This window comes from Protopterus annectens, chromosome 14.part0, assembly GCF_019279795.1.
Source record: "Protopterus annectens isolate FY-2018-M chromosome 14.part0, PAN1.0, whole genome shotgun sequence".
Taxonomy (NCBI): Eukaryota; Metazoa; Chordata; order Ceratodontiformes; family Protopteridae; genus Protopterus; species Protopterus annectens.
The window spans coordinates 834,485,752-834,502,923 of record NC_056748.1 but is presented as its reverse complement, the minus strand read 5'-3'; the positions used below and the strand labels follow the sequence as shown (position 1 = coordinate 834,502,923).

Below are 17,172 nucleotides of genomic sequence, written 5' to 3'. Positions count from 1 at the left end.
CCTGCACTCTTTGGACATTCACAGGCAATTACGTTACTACTTGGATAAAACTAAGGCTTTCAGAAAATCTGACCAGCTCTTTGTAGCCTATGCTGCAGGATCACAAGGAAAAGCCATCTCAAAACAGACCATTTCTAAATGGATACGGTATTGCATACGTTTCTGCTACACGCATCATGGGAAACCGGTACCTACTAACATTAGGTCCCACTCCACCAGGGCTACAGCTACATCAGCAGCCTTTCTCAGGGGAGTGCCAACCAAGGATATTCTGGAAACTACAACTTGGAGTTCAGTGCACACCTTCACCAAACACTATCACTTACCTCTATATTCTAAGACTAGAGCTGGATTTGCCACTGCAGTTTTGCAGGGCCTACTAGCTTCTTCTAACCCTTCTTAACCCTGTTTAACTTCACCACCCATCCTTAGCTTTGGGATTCAACCCAAGTGTGATGACTGCAGCAGGGTAACACGATGAACATAGTACAGTTTTGTACCTACCATAAATGTAGATGTTCGAGTGGTCACCCTGCTGCAGTCCAGGTTGCCCTCCCTCCATCCCCTCTGAACTAGCTGAACTTATCTATACCACTCTATCCTATACAACCTCTGTGGTGTATTTGCTTGTTTGCTTGTGCCTGAAGGTATTGTTTTATTTTTATATATATATATATATATATATATATATATGTAATATAGCGCCTACCTATTGGGGGCACCTGACATCTGGGGCAAGAAAAACTGAAGAAAATGGCGTTGGATGCCTCTTGTATACCCCTGGCGCACTGACGTCAGGGAAGAAGCGAACGCAACCGACGCCGGACCAAGACTTTGGAACTCAGGCCGACTGCTGGATCGCCTGACGGCAGGATAACCTAAGTGTGATGACTGCAGCAGGGTGAACACTCTAACATCTACATTTGTGGTAGGTACAAAACTGTACTTTCGCAAGTGCCAGTCGGCTGACTCCTGAAATTTTCACATTCGAGTTTCAGAACCAAAGTCTTCAATTAAAGCTAAGTACCCCATTGGGGAAACTTTTTCTTGCTCCTTACCGATGCCAGTAAAAGTTAATAATTGCATTACTTGTGGGAAGCAAATACCTCATAAGGATTTCCATTTGTACTGTATTCCTTGCCTAGGTCCAGATCATAACGTGCCTTGCTGTTGGTTTTGTGCTAGATTTAAACAATGCACTATTAAGCGTCTGTATATCTTTGCTTCAAAATATTTTGGAAACAGATTTAAGTACCCTGAAATGTCATTTGATAGCAATCCGACTACCGGAGTTCACAAAAAACGCAAAGAAAAGGACAGAGACAGACTGTCGAGGTCCAAAACTGATGACACTTCTAAGCCAGTCGCCGGTACTCAGTGAGGCGCTTTCTCAACCCTGATGCGCGCTACTTTCGAGTCGCAGGCCTCTACCGAGACCCATGTAGAGTTCGGCATGCCGCGAGATTCTGAGTATTGTACCCACGGATGTTTCTCCCTCGGAAGGGTCCGGAGCCGCTGAGCAGGCACCGGCTTCTGGGGGTGTTTTCAGGCCTCAGCATTTCTACATAAAACCGACGCCAGCTTCAAAAACAAAGACAAAAGCAACTTCTAAGGCTAAAAAAACGACGTATGAGCCATGTGCTCAGGCCTCTATGCCCAAAAAACAGATGATCAAAATGGCTGAAGACTTAATTACCTTGATCAGGGGTTCCCAACCCCCCATGATATGAGGCCTAGGCAAGACACTGATTATGAATCTTCAGATCAGGTTTCTATTTCTTCTGATTAGGAATTTTCTATACAACCCTATGAGGATTCAGATGCAGAGGAATCCTTCCCATCTGCATCTCCTCCTGAAGATTATTCTTTTGGAGAAACCTTGCATACTGTGAGGGAACATTTTCATTGGGAGAGTCAAGATTTCTCAGAATCAAAAAAGAGGCTTAGGGATTTCCTTCTTCCTCAGCATAGGCCTTTGGCCATACCTCCTGTATTAGACATTGTTGATGTGTTTTTGGAATCAAGCATGGCTCCAGATTCCCTACCTCCGGCTCCTAGCAAGCCAGACAGATATTACAGGGTTCCTGACCCACACAAATTTTTATTCAAAAATCCTGTTGCTGCTGACCCTGAAACTATCTCATAGGGTCCCAAAGGTGTAAAGGCCTCAACAGCTAAGAATCCTACCCCTTCTGATAGAGATTCCAGGGCGCTAGATAGAAGGGGAAAGAAGGTTTATATGTCTGCAACCTTTTCATATGCTTAAATATCAACAGCATGTTATGGGATTATTGAAACAGAAAATTATGTTCATCTCTGAATGTGTGGAAAATAAAGAATTACATGAATTATTGCATGCAGCAGAACAGGTTGGAAAGCATACTTTGCAATGTGGTTTTGATTCCTTGGAGGCCTCCTTCAGGGCTGCAATTACTGGATCTTTGATTAGAAGGCATGCCTGGCTCAAGGAGCAAAATCTGGCTGATCATGTTAAAGCTAAATTGTTGGATGCACCTTTACAGCATGATACTCTGTTTGGTAATAAGGCAGAAGCGGTTTTAAAGAAAATGGAAGACAAAGCCAAGTCTCTGCAAACTGTAAAAGACTTCTTACATGTGCAGCCACCAAGATTCAGTAGACAATGGCCTACAAAAAATTGGTCCTTTCCTGTGTCCGAAGGAGCCTCACGGGGCAAATCCAGGCGCTCAAAAGGCTCTAGATACCAATCACAAGGTTCTAACAGGTCAAAGCAATGGGGGGCCTCTACCTCCAAATCTGGAGGCAACAAAGCACAACCCTACAGTAAACAGTCTCAATGACTTCCCTCTGCCATCACCAAGCACTTATCTTTTGGCGGCCCCCTTAGGGGGAAAACCTAGCACTTCATGCTCAAATATTTCAGTTAATAACCCAGGACAAGTGGGTATTAAACATAATATCCCAGGGATACAGATTTAATTTCCATACCTTGCCAATTCCAAACGGTTGGCCAGATCTGCCACAAAATCAATGGGCAGAGACACAGAAACAAGTTATGTCCCTGATTGATATGGGGGCTATTCAGCCAGTACCAGAACAGGAAAAAGGGCAAGGGATTTACTCAAGACTGTTCTTGGTACCCAGAAAAGACAGTACCTGCCACCCAATACTGGATTTATCGATTTTGAACACATTCTTGGACATCCCAAAATAAAAAATGCTGACTTTGCAACAGCTTCTGCCCATGCTGGGCAAGAACGCTTGGCTAGTGACTCTAGATTCAAAAGAGGCATACCTGCATATCCCAATAAGGAAATCGTGCAGAAGATACCTCCGCTTCTAGGCTGGTTTTATGCATTACCAATTCTCTGCACTGCCCTTTGGCTTATCTAGTGCGCCCAGGGTCTTTACAAAGTGCCTGGCACCAGTAATTGCATTTTGCAGATAAAGAAGCATACAAATCTATCCTTACTTGGACGACTGTCTCATTCAAGCAGAAAACAAGGAGTTTCTTTTTCAACATCTGGCATTTGTAAAAAGGCTTCTAACATGCCAGGGGTACACAATAAACGAAAATAAATCACAACTGTTACCCTCTCAAAAGATTACATTCCTGGGTGCAAGCTTAAATACAACTGCCCGGATGCCTTACCCTTATGCCAGACAAACAAAGGCAACTGACTATTTACTTCAAACAGATGGCAACAAAAACCCAGTTATCTGCAAGACAAATTCTGCAGGCTTTGGGGTTCATGGCATCCTGCATTCTACTAATTCCATATGCAAGACTGCATATGAGGAAACTACAGTGATATCTAAAAAGTTTATGGAGTCAACATTGTCACAGTCTGGAAACAATGATTCCTCTCCTTCCTTGCTTACAACAGGAGTTTCTTTGGTGGGCAGAGACATGTCACCAGAACATGGGACGATCTTTCACTCTACCCCCTACCAGCCAAAACCCTAACTACGGACGCATCAGACTATGCTTGGGGGGCCCACCTGGTGGGGCGATGCATTCAGGGCATATGGAGGCCAAAACAAATGCATCTGCATATCAACCAGAAAGAGATGCTAGCTGTTCAGAATGCCTTGACAGCCTTCAAGGACTTGCTTCATCCAGGACAACTACTGATAAAGACGGACAACACCACGGTTATGTGGTACATAAACAAGCAGGGGGGTAGACATTCCTACCCCCTTTGCAGACTAGCCATGGCATTGTGGGATACAGCCCTGACTTACCAAGTACATCTTCAAGCTCAATTCCTGCCAGGAAAACAAAATACTCTGGCAGACGACCTAAGCAGAAATCATATGGACCCTCATGAGTGGAAACTGGATCCACAAGTCTTCAGCATGATAACAGAGAAATGGTGGAGCCCGGACATAGATCTATTTGCTTCTCCCCAGAATTATCAACTGGACAAATTCTCCACAAGGATTTATCACAGACAAGCATGGAAAGTGGATGCCCTGTCCTTCAGTTGGAAAAACGTATCAGTCTACACCTTTCCTCATCTGCCTCTTCTTCCCAAGTTCTTACTAAAGGTCAGACAGGAAAAAACAAAAATGATCCTAATTGCCACAGACTGGCCTCGCCAGCACTGGTAACCCGATTCCAAGGAATATGTCTCAACTCCCTCCTTGGTACTTGCCTCAAATACCTCATCTACTGTCTCAGCAGAACAATCAAATTCTGCACAATCCGCTCCAAGCTCTGAACCTGGCAGCATGGCTGATCATGTAATTATTCAAACATCACCTCTCAGTAAATCTGTGATGGATGTAATTTTGGAAGCCAGAAGGCCTAGTACTAGAAAATCTTATGCTGATAAATGGAAGAGATTCTGTGCTTGGAACCAAGCACAAGGGACTGATGCAGCAAAGCCAAATATTCCTCAGATTTTACAATACTTGACTGAGATGCTTGACAAGAGCCTATCTTTTTCATCAGTAAAAATCCATGCCTCTGCCATCTCGGCTCATTACAACACAGAGCCTCCCATCTTTTCCCATCCTCTGCTAAAACAGTATCTTAGAGGGGCCACAAATTTAAGGCCTCCCAGAAGATCACTAACTCCTGCATGGGACCTCAATTTTGTGTTGGAAAAGCTCACCCTGCCTCCATTTGAACCAGCAGCTACTGCGGATATAAAGTTTTTTTTATCTTGGAAAACAGCTTTCCTTCTGGCAACCACTTCAGCAAGAAGGTTTGAGAACTACAGGCGGTCATGGCTGTGGAGCCTTTTATTACATTTCACCCGGACAGGGTGTCCCTCAGGACCAATCCTTCCTTTATGCCTAAGGTGGTATTCAGTGTGGCTTTTAACCAAACTATTCACCTGCCAACTGTTTACCCAAATCCGCAGAACAAGGGGGAGCGTGATTCTGCATTCCTTGGAAGTACACAGACAACTAAGATTCCTTCAGATCACCAAACCATTAAATAACATGGAAATAACACAAAAAAAGCCATCCTATTAGACAAAAAGAACTTTTACCTTCAAACACAGCAAACCTACCACAAGGCACCACAAAAATTTTGGACTAGCATTAACAATCTTCTTTACCCAGGTCAATCAATCACTCCCAACCCACTCGACTCTAACCCTAACAATCCCTTACAAACTGCCAATGCCTTCAATTCTTTCTTCACTGATGCTATCCAAAACCTTGCTAGCCATCTTTCTCCTGATACCTCAAATCTGCCTATTTCTACCACTATCCCACCTCCACCATTTCATTTACAACCAGTGTCGACTTCCTTCATTTATTCCCTTCTCCTAAAATTAAAACATACCACCCCCTCAGCTGACCAACTCCCAGCAGAATTCCTGCAAAAAGGAGCTAAAGCCATAGCTTATCCCATTTCTATTCTGATCAGCAGAACCATAAATGAAGGAACTGTCCCATCTATCTGGAAAATTTCCCATATCATTCCACTACATAAAGGGGGACACTCCAATGAGTATTCTAACTTCCGTCCGATAGCCCTGCTATCTCCCCTTGCAAAAATAATGGAAAAATGCATCCATAAGCAACTACTTTGACACCTTCTCTATTACAACTTACTTGCCAACTGTCAACATGGTTTCAGACCTTTCCACAGTACCACCATCAACACAAACCGTAACAGTAATATTCTTTCTCTGCGGTCTTCATTGATTTATCGAAAGCCTTTGACATGGCTAATCACCAACTCCTCCTACACATACTGAAATCCCTTTCACTTGATCCCCAAGCCATGAATTGGTTCAAATCTTACCTTGAAAACCGTCAGCAGGCAGTACTTTGGCAAAATAAATGGTCTAATAACCTTCCTATCTCCCTCTGTGTTCCTCAGGGCTCCATTGTAGGTCTACTCCTTTTTCCCATTTATATTAATGACCTTCAATCAGCAATACCACACACCACCTGCATTCAATACGCAGATGACTCTCCTTTTATCTGTACAGCCACCTCTGAAACTGAACTTAAATATCTTACCCAAAAAGCTTTCAATACTGTAGAACAATGGTTTTCAAACCGCCGCCTTCTCCTTAATCCCCCCAAAAAACTAAACTGTTACTTTTCACACCTACCCGAAAATCCACTCCTATCCATCTCACACTTCTATCAAATGATGGCACTATCATTTCTCCCGACCCAACCACTAAACTCTTAGGAATAACAATTGACAACAACCTCAACTTTGATACCCATATAAACAACACAATAAAATCAGTGAACAAAAAACTGGGATGCCTTTACAGAATTAAGCCCTTTCTAACTCCAGTAGCTAGGACTGTTACAGCCAGAACCCACTTAATCTCAACTCTATTCTATGCTTCCCCTGTATATACTAACCTTTCTAAAAACAACCTCAACAAACCGGCCAAATCCAGTAGTAATATTGCTAGATTTGCCATAGGCACTCCTTTCAGAACTCATCACTTTCTGAATCTAAAACAACTAGACTGGCTAGAATTTCAGAACCAGCTTCACTTTCTACAGCTACCCATGGTCCACAATGCCCTGTATAAACCCACCAACACTCCTATACTCTCTTCCATCATTGCACCTTATAATAATAATAAGAATCTACGCTCCTCAGATAAACTGTTGATCAATACTTCAAGATCCAATCACTCAGCGGGTGACTCCCTGTACTCTAACTCTGTAGGAAAGCTATGGAACTTACTACCCACTGAACTCACAACACAAATTTCTGTTTCACTCTTGAAAAAGAATCTAAAGCTATTTCTTAAGACACACTGGCTATGCTCCTGTACTAACCCTGACTAACTTTTCTCCTTTTAAACTAACAACTACTCCTAGCTCTATAATTTTTACCTTAAGAATCAAAATACCATGTTATTATAGATAAAATGTATGTATACATCGATATTGTATCTCATGTGCAATACCCATTCATGCTTACTGCTAATTCTATCCTTGCTAAGATTAATGTATTTTATATATAAAAAAAACATTTTTTTTTTTTTTGTAAGAACTGCTTTTTTTTAGTTTTTTGTACGTTTTATCTGCTATTACTTTTTAATGTATGTATTATTTTATTTTTGGAGCTTTTCTCCCCGGGCCTCTACTGAAAATGGACATGTATCCAGCTAGACTAGCCCGGTCAACAAATGTAAAATAAAATAAAAAATAAATACTTAAACAGGACCAAATCTCTAAGAAAGTCTAAGCAGCTACTTGTGGCATTTGCTGCAGGATCAGAGGGAAAGGCTATTTCAAAGCAGACCATTTCTAAGTGGATAAGCCACTGCATTCGTTTCTGCTATCTGCATCGTGGTAAACCGGTGCCCAAGGGAATCGGGTCACATTCCACCAGGGCTGCATCTACCTCAGCAGCTTTTCTCAGAGGGGTGCCAACCAAAGACATTCTATAAGCTGCTACTTGGAGCTCTGTTCATACTTTTACAAAGCATTATCATTTGCCTCTCTTCTAAGTCCAGGGCAGGCTGCAGTTCTGCAGGGCCTTATAGCCGCTCCTAATGCTATTTAGTTCCAGCCTCCCATCCATAGCTTTGGGATTCTACCCAAATGTAATGACTACAACAGTGAAACACGAAGAACATAGTACAGTTGTGTACACTTACCATAAATGTAGATGTTCAAGTGTATTCACTGTTGCAGTCCGGGTTACCCACCCGCCCGTCCCCCTTTTTTCTAGAAGTTCTCTTTCCTTCACTATATTCTACAGCCTTTGTGGTGTATTTGCTTTTAGATGAAGGTAAAGTTTATGTTACAGTTGCATTTATATAGATATATTTTATACATATATATATATATATTTTTTGCTCCCCATTTGGGGGGCACTTGACATCTGGGGCAAGAAAAACTAAAGAAAATGGCGTCAGCTGCATGTTTTATACCCCTGACAACCTGACGTCATGGAAGAGGAGACAGCAACTGATGCAGGACTCAAGACTGATATTCAGGCCGACTGAGGGCAACCTGCCAGCAGATTACCCAAATGTAATGACTGCAACAGTGAATACACTCTAACATCTACATTTATGCTAAGTGTACACAACTGTACTTTTTGTGTTTTAGTATTATGCATCAATTCATATTTTTTATCTATACGTTTTTGGCAGTCGTTTTCCAAATTCTGCTGCTACATCTGTCTTAACAGCACCTTGCATTGAAGTGTTTTGCTGAGCTTTCTTGGTAAAATTACATCTTTAGCGATTCATTGCAAGGGTCTTTTCTTTGTGAATGTAGCAGTGTAAAAGAAGTATCCTACATTGTTTAACTCTTGTTTTGCATTAATGCCATCTTGGATTCTGTTCTCTTTTAATGATGAATGGTTTGTGACCCCTAACCGGGAAAAGCCGAAAGAACAACCTTTTGAAATTTAAATTTAGTGCGGCTTGTTTAATATGTTCTGCTTATGATTTTTTTGTATTGTTTTACAGGACTTACAAATGTGGAAAAACTGTGTGCTTTTGTGGATTTTTTTCTGAAGTGGGATACAGACTAGACATTTGAAGAGAGAAGTATGAAGATGGGAATATATGGTCTTGATCACTGAACTTCAATGATGAAGCAATTAACTCCAGAAGAAGACAGTTTTGCTTGGAGTGTTGTAGGCATGTTTTCTGCTACTGTGAGTATTAAACCTGAAGATCTCTGTAATTTGTCACTGTGTTGTATTGGTATGCAAAAATGAAGTCTTAAAAGGCAAGATAAGTTTTGGGGTTTTATGAAATCGCATGTAGCCTTGATGAAAAGATGGCTATATCTGAAATACAGTTTTTGTACTTTTATCTATGCTGAAAGCTTGCATCTGTGAGTTATTCCTAGTGGATTAGGAATGTTTTATAGCCCAAAAATGTTACATGGAAGTGGCAGCCTATACTGACTTCTTTTAGCAATGAACACTGGGCATTGCTTTGATTTTACTTTTCATTTGGTCGGCCGTCTCCCTTGACTTAATACAGCAATGCTCTGAACTTTGTGTGTGTGTATATATACATGTATAGGTACTGTTGTCATTTTCAGGAGACTGCAACAAACAAACTTCAAAAGTAATCTTGGAAAGAAAACTAGTGGTTATTGGCCTACAAACTGTCAGAAGTTTAAACTCTAGACTTTAGTTCCTGTGGTAAAGAGTTTGATTCCCTCAGCATTAATTTGCTTAGTGCGACACTGAGCAAGTCACTTAACCAGACATTGCTCCTTGGTGCCCCTGAAAAGGGCCTGTGTGTTCAGTGGGCTTACCTGGTTAACAAATAGGTATTCTTATTTTCTTGTGTCACTAAGGTTGGCCACATTATGATTTTGAAAAGTTTATAAATGTTTGTGAGTTATACTACTACAATCAGTGTCTTGCTTTACTTGTTAACTTTTCAGTCCTTCTGAGGCATTGGCCTTTTTATACAGTGGGCATTGGGTGTAATTTACCAGCAGATTTTTATTTATAAATTTGTTAACTGGGTAAGTGTTCTAGTCCGAATACCCTGTTCAGACATAACTTGGGTGACAAAATTAGAAATAAGTTACAGTATAGAATAGTTAATGCTAATTGTGTTATGTTACAGTAAGTACAGACATATAAATTAAGGGACCATGAACAGATGAGACTCCTGCATAGTGGAAAAGCAAACACTTTCTGCTGGTTAAATAGCTCATTGGTAGCAGCCATTTGGTATGAAAGCCTCTAGAACAAATTCATATAACTTTGTTGAAGCGGCTTTCATTAAATGTGTGTGTGTGTGTGTATATATATATATATATATATATATATATATATATATCTATATATCTATATATATATATATATATATATATATATATATATATCTATATCTATATCTATATATATATATATATCTATATATATATATATATAATGTTTACTATGACTTACCCGAACTGCAGGAAGTCGAACGTCCAATGTGCGAAATCACGATGTCCAAGGAGCAGGAAATCTAAACAAAACTGGTCAGGTGAGGTTAGTAGAGTTGCATGGTGCACTCGACCTTTTCACAAGCGACATGCCGAGACTATGGAGGGAGATTGCGCTTCATTGAGGAGCAGGGAAGTAGCCCATTTCCTCACTGTAGTGCGATCTTGGGAGTTGGTATATTTAATGTGCAGGGGCCCTCCACATGGTCAGTGCAGGGAGGCACAACTCCCCTACAAAATAGTAGAGGTGAGCTAACTGCCGTGGCTGGAAGAGGGAAATGTCGAAAATATCGCGTGCACTTAATTGTGCAAACCTTTTTCGACATTCTGCTCTTTCATGCTTTTCAAATACAACATTATTTTTCGGCTGTAGCATTAATCAACCTTTCAGTAGTAAACGAAATATATAGAAGCCATGATGTCCTTCAAGGATGCATCTGCAGTCATAACATATGGGTTGTCCTGCCTCAGGCAGCCCTTCGGTCGGCCGGATTCCAAAGTCTGGGTCTGGCCTCGGCTGATGTCGCACTTTCCCCGACGTCAGAGCGTCTGGGGTATAAAAGCATCATCCGACGCCATTTTCCTCAGTCTTTCTTGCCACGCAGTGCCCGAAGCAGAAGCAGTTTGCAAGTGCCGGTCGGTCAGCTCCTGTGATTCAGATACCGAAGACTTCGAAAAAAGCTAAGTACCCCGTTGGGGACTCTTTGTTGCCTCAGCCGATGTCAGATAAAGTAAATAATTGTTTAACTTGTGGGAAACAAATACCTCATAAGGATTTCCACTCTTACTGCCTCCCTTGCTTAGGCCCAGACCACGTCTCGGCCTGTTCAGCCTGTGCTTCCTTCAACCGACGAACTCTGAGACGTCGGTCGGAGTTTGCAGAGGAATTCTTTGGGGCTAATTTTGCATATAAGATGCCGTCGGAGACTCCGACATCGCATTTGGTGAAAAAACGGAAGGACAAGGACCGACACTTCATGCCCGCGGTTTCGGCTGAAACCACGGTTAGGCCTATCATGAGTGTCTCTGTTTCGGCCGAAACAGAGTCCTCGGTACTTCCTTTAACCGAATCCACTCAACCGACCACCGCGGCCCTGGAGGCCCCGGCTGAGTCGGCTACTGAGCTACCTACTGAAACCAGTGTCCAGGAAATGTCCGACACCATTCCTTTGGACAAGTCTACTCCTGCACGTGGTGCAGCCAGACCCCCTGCTTCCATGTCCATTAAGGCTTTTTCCAGGGCTAAAGCTGCTAAACTTGCTAAAGCTTTGCCTCCCAAGACTCTCAGAGACCTTCTTCTAGTTCTCAGATCCTCAGCCTTGCAGAGGATCTTATCTCTTTAATTAGAGGTTTTCAGCCTCACCCGGACAGGGGCTCTCAACCACCACCAGACAAAAGGCCCAGGACTGAGCCCTCTGACCAACACTCTTCAGATGAGTCTACGGATGGATCTGAGTTGTCAGATCACCAGGAGGAGGCTTATTCGGCCTACGAGGATTCTGATGCTGAAGAATCTATCCCTTCGGCCTCCCCTCCTGAAGAGTTTTCCTTTGGTGAAACACTACACTCTGAGAGAACATTTTCAATGGCAGGGTCAGGAATTTTCTGATTCTAGAAAGAGATTAAGGACCTTTTTACATTTACCTCAGCATAGGCCCCTAGCTATACCTCCTGTTTTGAATGTTATTGATGATGTGTACAATGATGTTACTACAGGGTCCCGGATTCTCATCTACATCTGTACAATGCCCATTCTGCAGACCCAGATACCATTTCTCAGGGCCCAAAAGGGGTTGCAGCTGCCACTGCCAAAAATCCTCTACCTTCTGAAAGGGAGTCTAGAGCTTTAGAGAGATGGGGAAAGAAGGTATATACTTCTGCAACTCTTTCCATGAGGGCATTAAATTGTCAATTTCATATGATACAGTACCAAGAGTATTTGTTAGATGAATTGCATAAGAAGCTTTCCTCTTCTGAACCCCTTGACCGTAAATCCCTTCAGGATCTGGTACATAACTCACAGCAGGTTAGTAATCATTTTTGCAGTGTGGTTATGATGCACTGGAAGCTTCATGTAGGTCAGCTATGACTGGGGCAGTTATTCGTAGGCATGCCTGGTTGAAGGAACAATCTTTACCAGACCATGTCAAAGCTAAACTCCTGGATGCTCCAATGGAAAAACAAAAATTATTTGGTTCCTCGGCTCAGGAGGTCTTAAAGAAGTTTGAAGAAAAGGCAAAATCTGTGCAAACAGTTAAGGACTTTCTGCAAGTACAACCACCGAGATTCAGCAGAAACTGGCCTACTAAGAATTGGTCCTTTCCAGCCTCGGACAGATCCCAGAGGGGCAGGAACAGGCGTCCCAGAGGTAGAGGGCAAGCTAGAGGCTCCTACAGAGGCCGTCGGTGGCAACCTACTAACCAGAGAGGTAGTGCAGGAGCAGCAACAACAACTACTACACCTGGACATACTCAATGACTTTCCTTTGATTCCGCTGACCAGGGCTCAATTGGAAGCACCATTGGGCGGAAAGCTTTCTTTATTCTCAAAAAACTGGCATTACATTACAAGGGACTCATACACACTGCAAATAATAGACAAAGGATACAGGTTCCACTTCCACACTTTGCCAAGAAGAAACGGAATGCCAAACCTGCCACCAAATCAGAGGGCAGAGGCTTTAAAGCAGATCAACAACTTAATACAAATGAAAGCCATAGAAAAGTTACCTCTTTCAGAACAAGGCCAAGGATTTTACTCCAGATTTTTCCTTGTTCCAAGAAAAGAAAATCAATGGAGGCCTATTCTCGACCTGTCCGCACTGAATACTTACCTCATTGAGCCAAAATTCAAGATGCTGACCCTACAGCAACTTCTTCCCATGCTGGGCAAGGAGTCTTGGCTGGTGACTCTAGATCTCAAGGAGGCATACCTGCATGTCCCTATTCGGCAAAGTTGCAGAAGACACCTCAGATTTCTTGCAGGATCAGAGCAGTATCAATTCTCAGCATTGCCCTTTGGCTTATCTACTGCACCCAGAGTATTCACGAAATGCCTGGCATCAGTAATTGCACACTGCAGACTTCAGGGGGATTCAAATCTACCCATATCTGGACGACTGCCTGATACAAGCGGACAACAAGAAAAATTTGATAAAGGACTTGGACTATGCCATCTACCTATTACAGGTCTTGGGATACACAGTCAACATCCAAAAATCAAGACTTGTTCCATCCCAAAGGATAACATTTTTGGGTGCAGATCTAGACACAACCACCCAAATGGCCTTTCTCACAGAAGAAAAACAAAAACAACTTCCGGATTACTTCATGAATCTGACAAGACAAACTCAGCTAACTGCAAGGAAAATCCTGCAGGCCCTGGGTTACATGGCATCCTGCATAATTCTGATTCCACAAGCCAGGCTGCATATGAGAAAATTACAATGGTACCTAAGGAGTGTATGGTCTCAGCACAGTCACAGTTTGGAAACTTTGATACCAATCATTCCTTGCCTTCAAAAGGAATTCCTGTGGTGGGCTCAAGCCTGCCAGTCCAACAGAGGGTTGCCTTTCAACAAACCAAAAACAAAACAGACCATCACCACGGATGCTTCAGACCGAGGATGGGGAGCACACATGGAGAACAAATGTATCCAAGGCCTATGGTCTCAAGGGCAGCTGCGCATGCACATAAACCAAAAGGAAATGCTGGCAGTGATACACGCAATCGAGGCCTTCAAACCTTTCCTCCATCAAGGCCACCTGTTAATAAGGGCAGACAACACCACAGTCATGTTGTACATAAACAAGCAAGGAGGCACGCATTCCTACCCTCTATGCAGGCTGGCTATGAATCTATGGGAACTATGCTTGAAACTCAATATCCAACTACACTCCCAGTTCGTGCCAGGGAAAAGAAAATGCACTGGCAGACAGCTTAAGCAGAACTACCATGGATGCACACGAATGGATGCTGCACCCAGACATCTTTCTACTCGTAACACAAGCATGGGGAAAGCCGGAGATAGATCTGTTCGCCTCGCCCCACAATCATCAACTGAAGACATTCTGCTCAAGGACATACCACCCACAAGCTTGGAGGGTGGACTCTCTCTCTTTCAGCTGGAAAGCTCTAAAAGTCTGTGCCTTCCCACCTCTCCCATTAATGTCCAAGGTTTTATTGAAGATCAGGGCAGAACAGCCAAGAGTGATTCTGATAGCTTCAGACTGGCCAAGGCAACACTGGTACCCACTATTGAGGAGCATGTCACAGACGAAACCATGGCCTCTCCCCTTATGGCCACTTCTTCTGACGCAGAACAATTTCAAGACCATGCATCCCAACTTGAAAACATTGCAGCTAACTGCCTGGAAAATTCCATAAACCCCCCTCAAAATAACTTATCACAGAGAGTAAAGGACATTATTATGGAAGCTCGCCGGCCTTCCACAAGGAAGACATACTCAGCAAAATGGAAAAGATTTCTCACTTGGAACACAACAAAAGGCTTAGATGTGACAGTGGCGAGCATGGCACATATTCTGGAATACTTAGCAGAATTGTTCCACAATGGCCTGTCCTACTCTTCTATTAAGATTCATGCCTCAGCAATTTCAGCAGAATACAATGTTGATCCACCCATCTTCTCACATCCTCTCCTCAGGCAATTTCTGAGAGGAATCAAAAACATCAATCCTCCAAGGAAACCATCTTTACCTACTTGGGATCTCAACTTTGTGCTGGAGAAACTAACACTTCCTCCCTTTGAACCAGCAGCATCGATGGATCTACAGTTTCTGTCTTGGAAAACTGCATTCCTTCTGGCCATAACTTCAGCAAGAAGAGTATCTGAGTTACAAGCTTTAATGGCAGTACAGCCATTTCTTATCTTCCATCAGGACAGAGTTTCATTGAGAACAAATCCTACTTTTATGCCAAAGGTGGTATCTAGGGTATCCTTGAACCAAGCTATTCACTTGCCTACATTCTTCCCAAATCCACAAAATAAAGGGGAAAAACTGCTACACACTCTGGATATACACAGACAACTACGCCACTACTTGGACAGAACTAAAAGTTACAGAAAGGCTGACCAACTCCTTGTAGCATATGTTGCTGGGGTACAAGGAAAAGCAATTTCCAAACAGACAATTTCAAAGTGGATAGGAAATTGCATTCGATTTTGTTACTCCTTTCATGGAAAGACGGTTCCTGCAAGCATTAGGCCTCATTCCACGAGGGCCACAGCCACCACTACAGCCTTCCTAAGAGGGGTGGCTACCAAGGACATTTTAGAAGCTGCTACATGGAGCTCCGTGCATACATTTGCCAAACATTACAATTTACCTTTATGCTCCAGATCCAGAGCAGGTTTTGCTACAGCAGTCCTGCAGGGTATCTTAACTACACCATCCTTTTCTTAGTACCTCCTCCCCCAGATTGGCTATGGTATTCTACCCATAAGTTATGACTGCAGATGCATCCTTGAAGGACATAGTACAGATGTCCTTCATGGATGCATCTGCAGTCATAACAAATGAGTTGTCCTGTCGTCAGGCAGCCTTTCGGTCGGCCGGATTCCAAAGTCTGGGTCCGGCTTCGGCTGATGTCGCACTTCACCCGACGTCATCTCTGCTGGTCTTCGGGTATAAAGGCATCAGCCGACGCCATTTTCCTCAGTCTTTCTTGCCGCGTGGCGCCCGAAGCAGAAGCTGTTCGCAAGTGCCGGTCAGTCAGATCCAGAGATTACTACTACCGAATACTACTTCGAAGACTTCTAAAAGCTAAGTACCCGTTGGGGACTCTTTCTTGCCTCAGCCGATGTCAGAAAAAGTCAATAACTGTTTAACTTGTGGGAAACAAATACCTCATAAAGATTTCCACTCTTACTGCCTGCCTTGCTTAGGCCCAGACCACGACGTAGCAGCCTGTTCGGCCTGTGCTTCCTTCAACCGACGAACGCTTAGGCGTCGGTCGGAGTTTGCTGAACAGTTTTTCGGCTCAGATTTTGCGTACATTATGCCGTCGGATCCTCTGACTACCCAAACTGTTAAAAAACGCAAAGAAAAAGACCGACACTCGTGGTCCGCGGTTTCGGCCGAAACCACGGTTAAGCAAGCCGCGAGTGTCTCGGTTTCGGCCGAAACCGAGAAAACCGGTCAATCTTCAGCCGAATCCATGACTACTACTGAGGCTCCTGCTACCTTAGTTGAATCGGCCTCAGAATTTTTACCTACAATTGTGGTTCCTAGTGATTTATCAGACACCATCCCTTTGGATGTTTCTACCCCAGCATGTGGTGCTGCTAGGCCTCCTGCAGCCATGTCTATTAAGGCCTTTGCCAGGGCTAAAGCAGCCAAATCTGTTAAATCAGTGCCTGTTAAGCCCCCCTCACACAGGCCCACTTCAAGTTCACAAATGCTTACTCTGGCAGAGGATTTAATATCCTTAATTAGGGGATCCCAATCTCACCCAGACAGGGCCTCTCAGCCCCCAGAAAAGAGACCTAGAGCAGAGCCCCCCGAGCCAGTGTCCTCTGATGATTCTGTGGATGACTCAGACATTACAGACCAGCCAGAGGCTCCTTTTTCTACTTATGAAGATTACGATGCTGAAGAATCCATTCCAGCTGCCTCTCCACCAGAGGAATTTTCCTTTGTGGAAACTTTACATGCCATGAGAGAACAATTCCAATGGCAGGGACAAGATTTCTCAGATTCCAGAAAAAGGCTTAGGACATTTCTGCACTTACCACAACACAGGCCCTTAGCT

General features: G+C 43.2%; 1 protein-coding gene across 1 annotated transcript in view; it reads left to right on the top strand.

The window, feature by feature from the left end:
- BMPR1A (bone morphogenetic protein receptor type 1A) overlaps positions 1-17,172 on the top strand; it is a 1,674,184-nt gene that overhangs the window by 201,364 nt on the left and 1,455,648 nt on the right. The window contains exon 2 of the mRNA XM_044056589.1: positions 8,907-9,097. The gene's annotated coding sequence lies outside the window, so the exon portion shown is untranslated. The remainder of the gene's footprint in view (positions 1-8,906; positions 9,098-17,172) is intronic.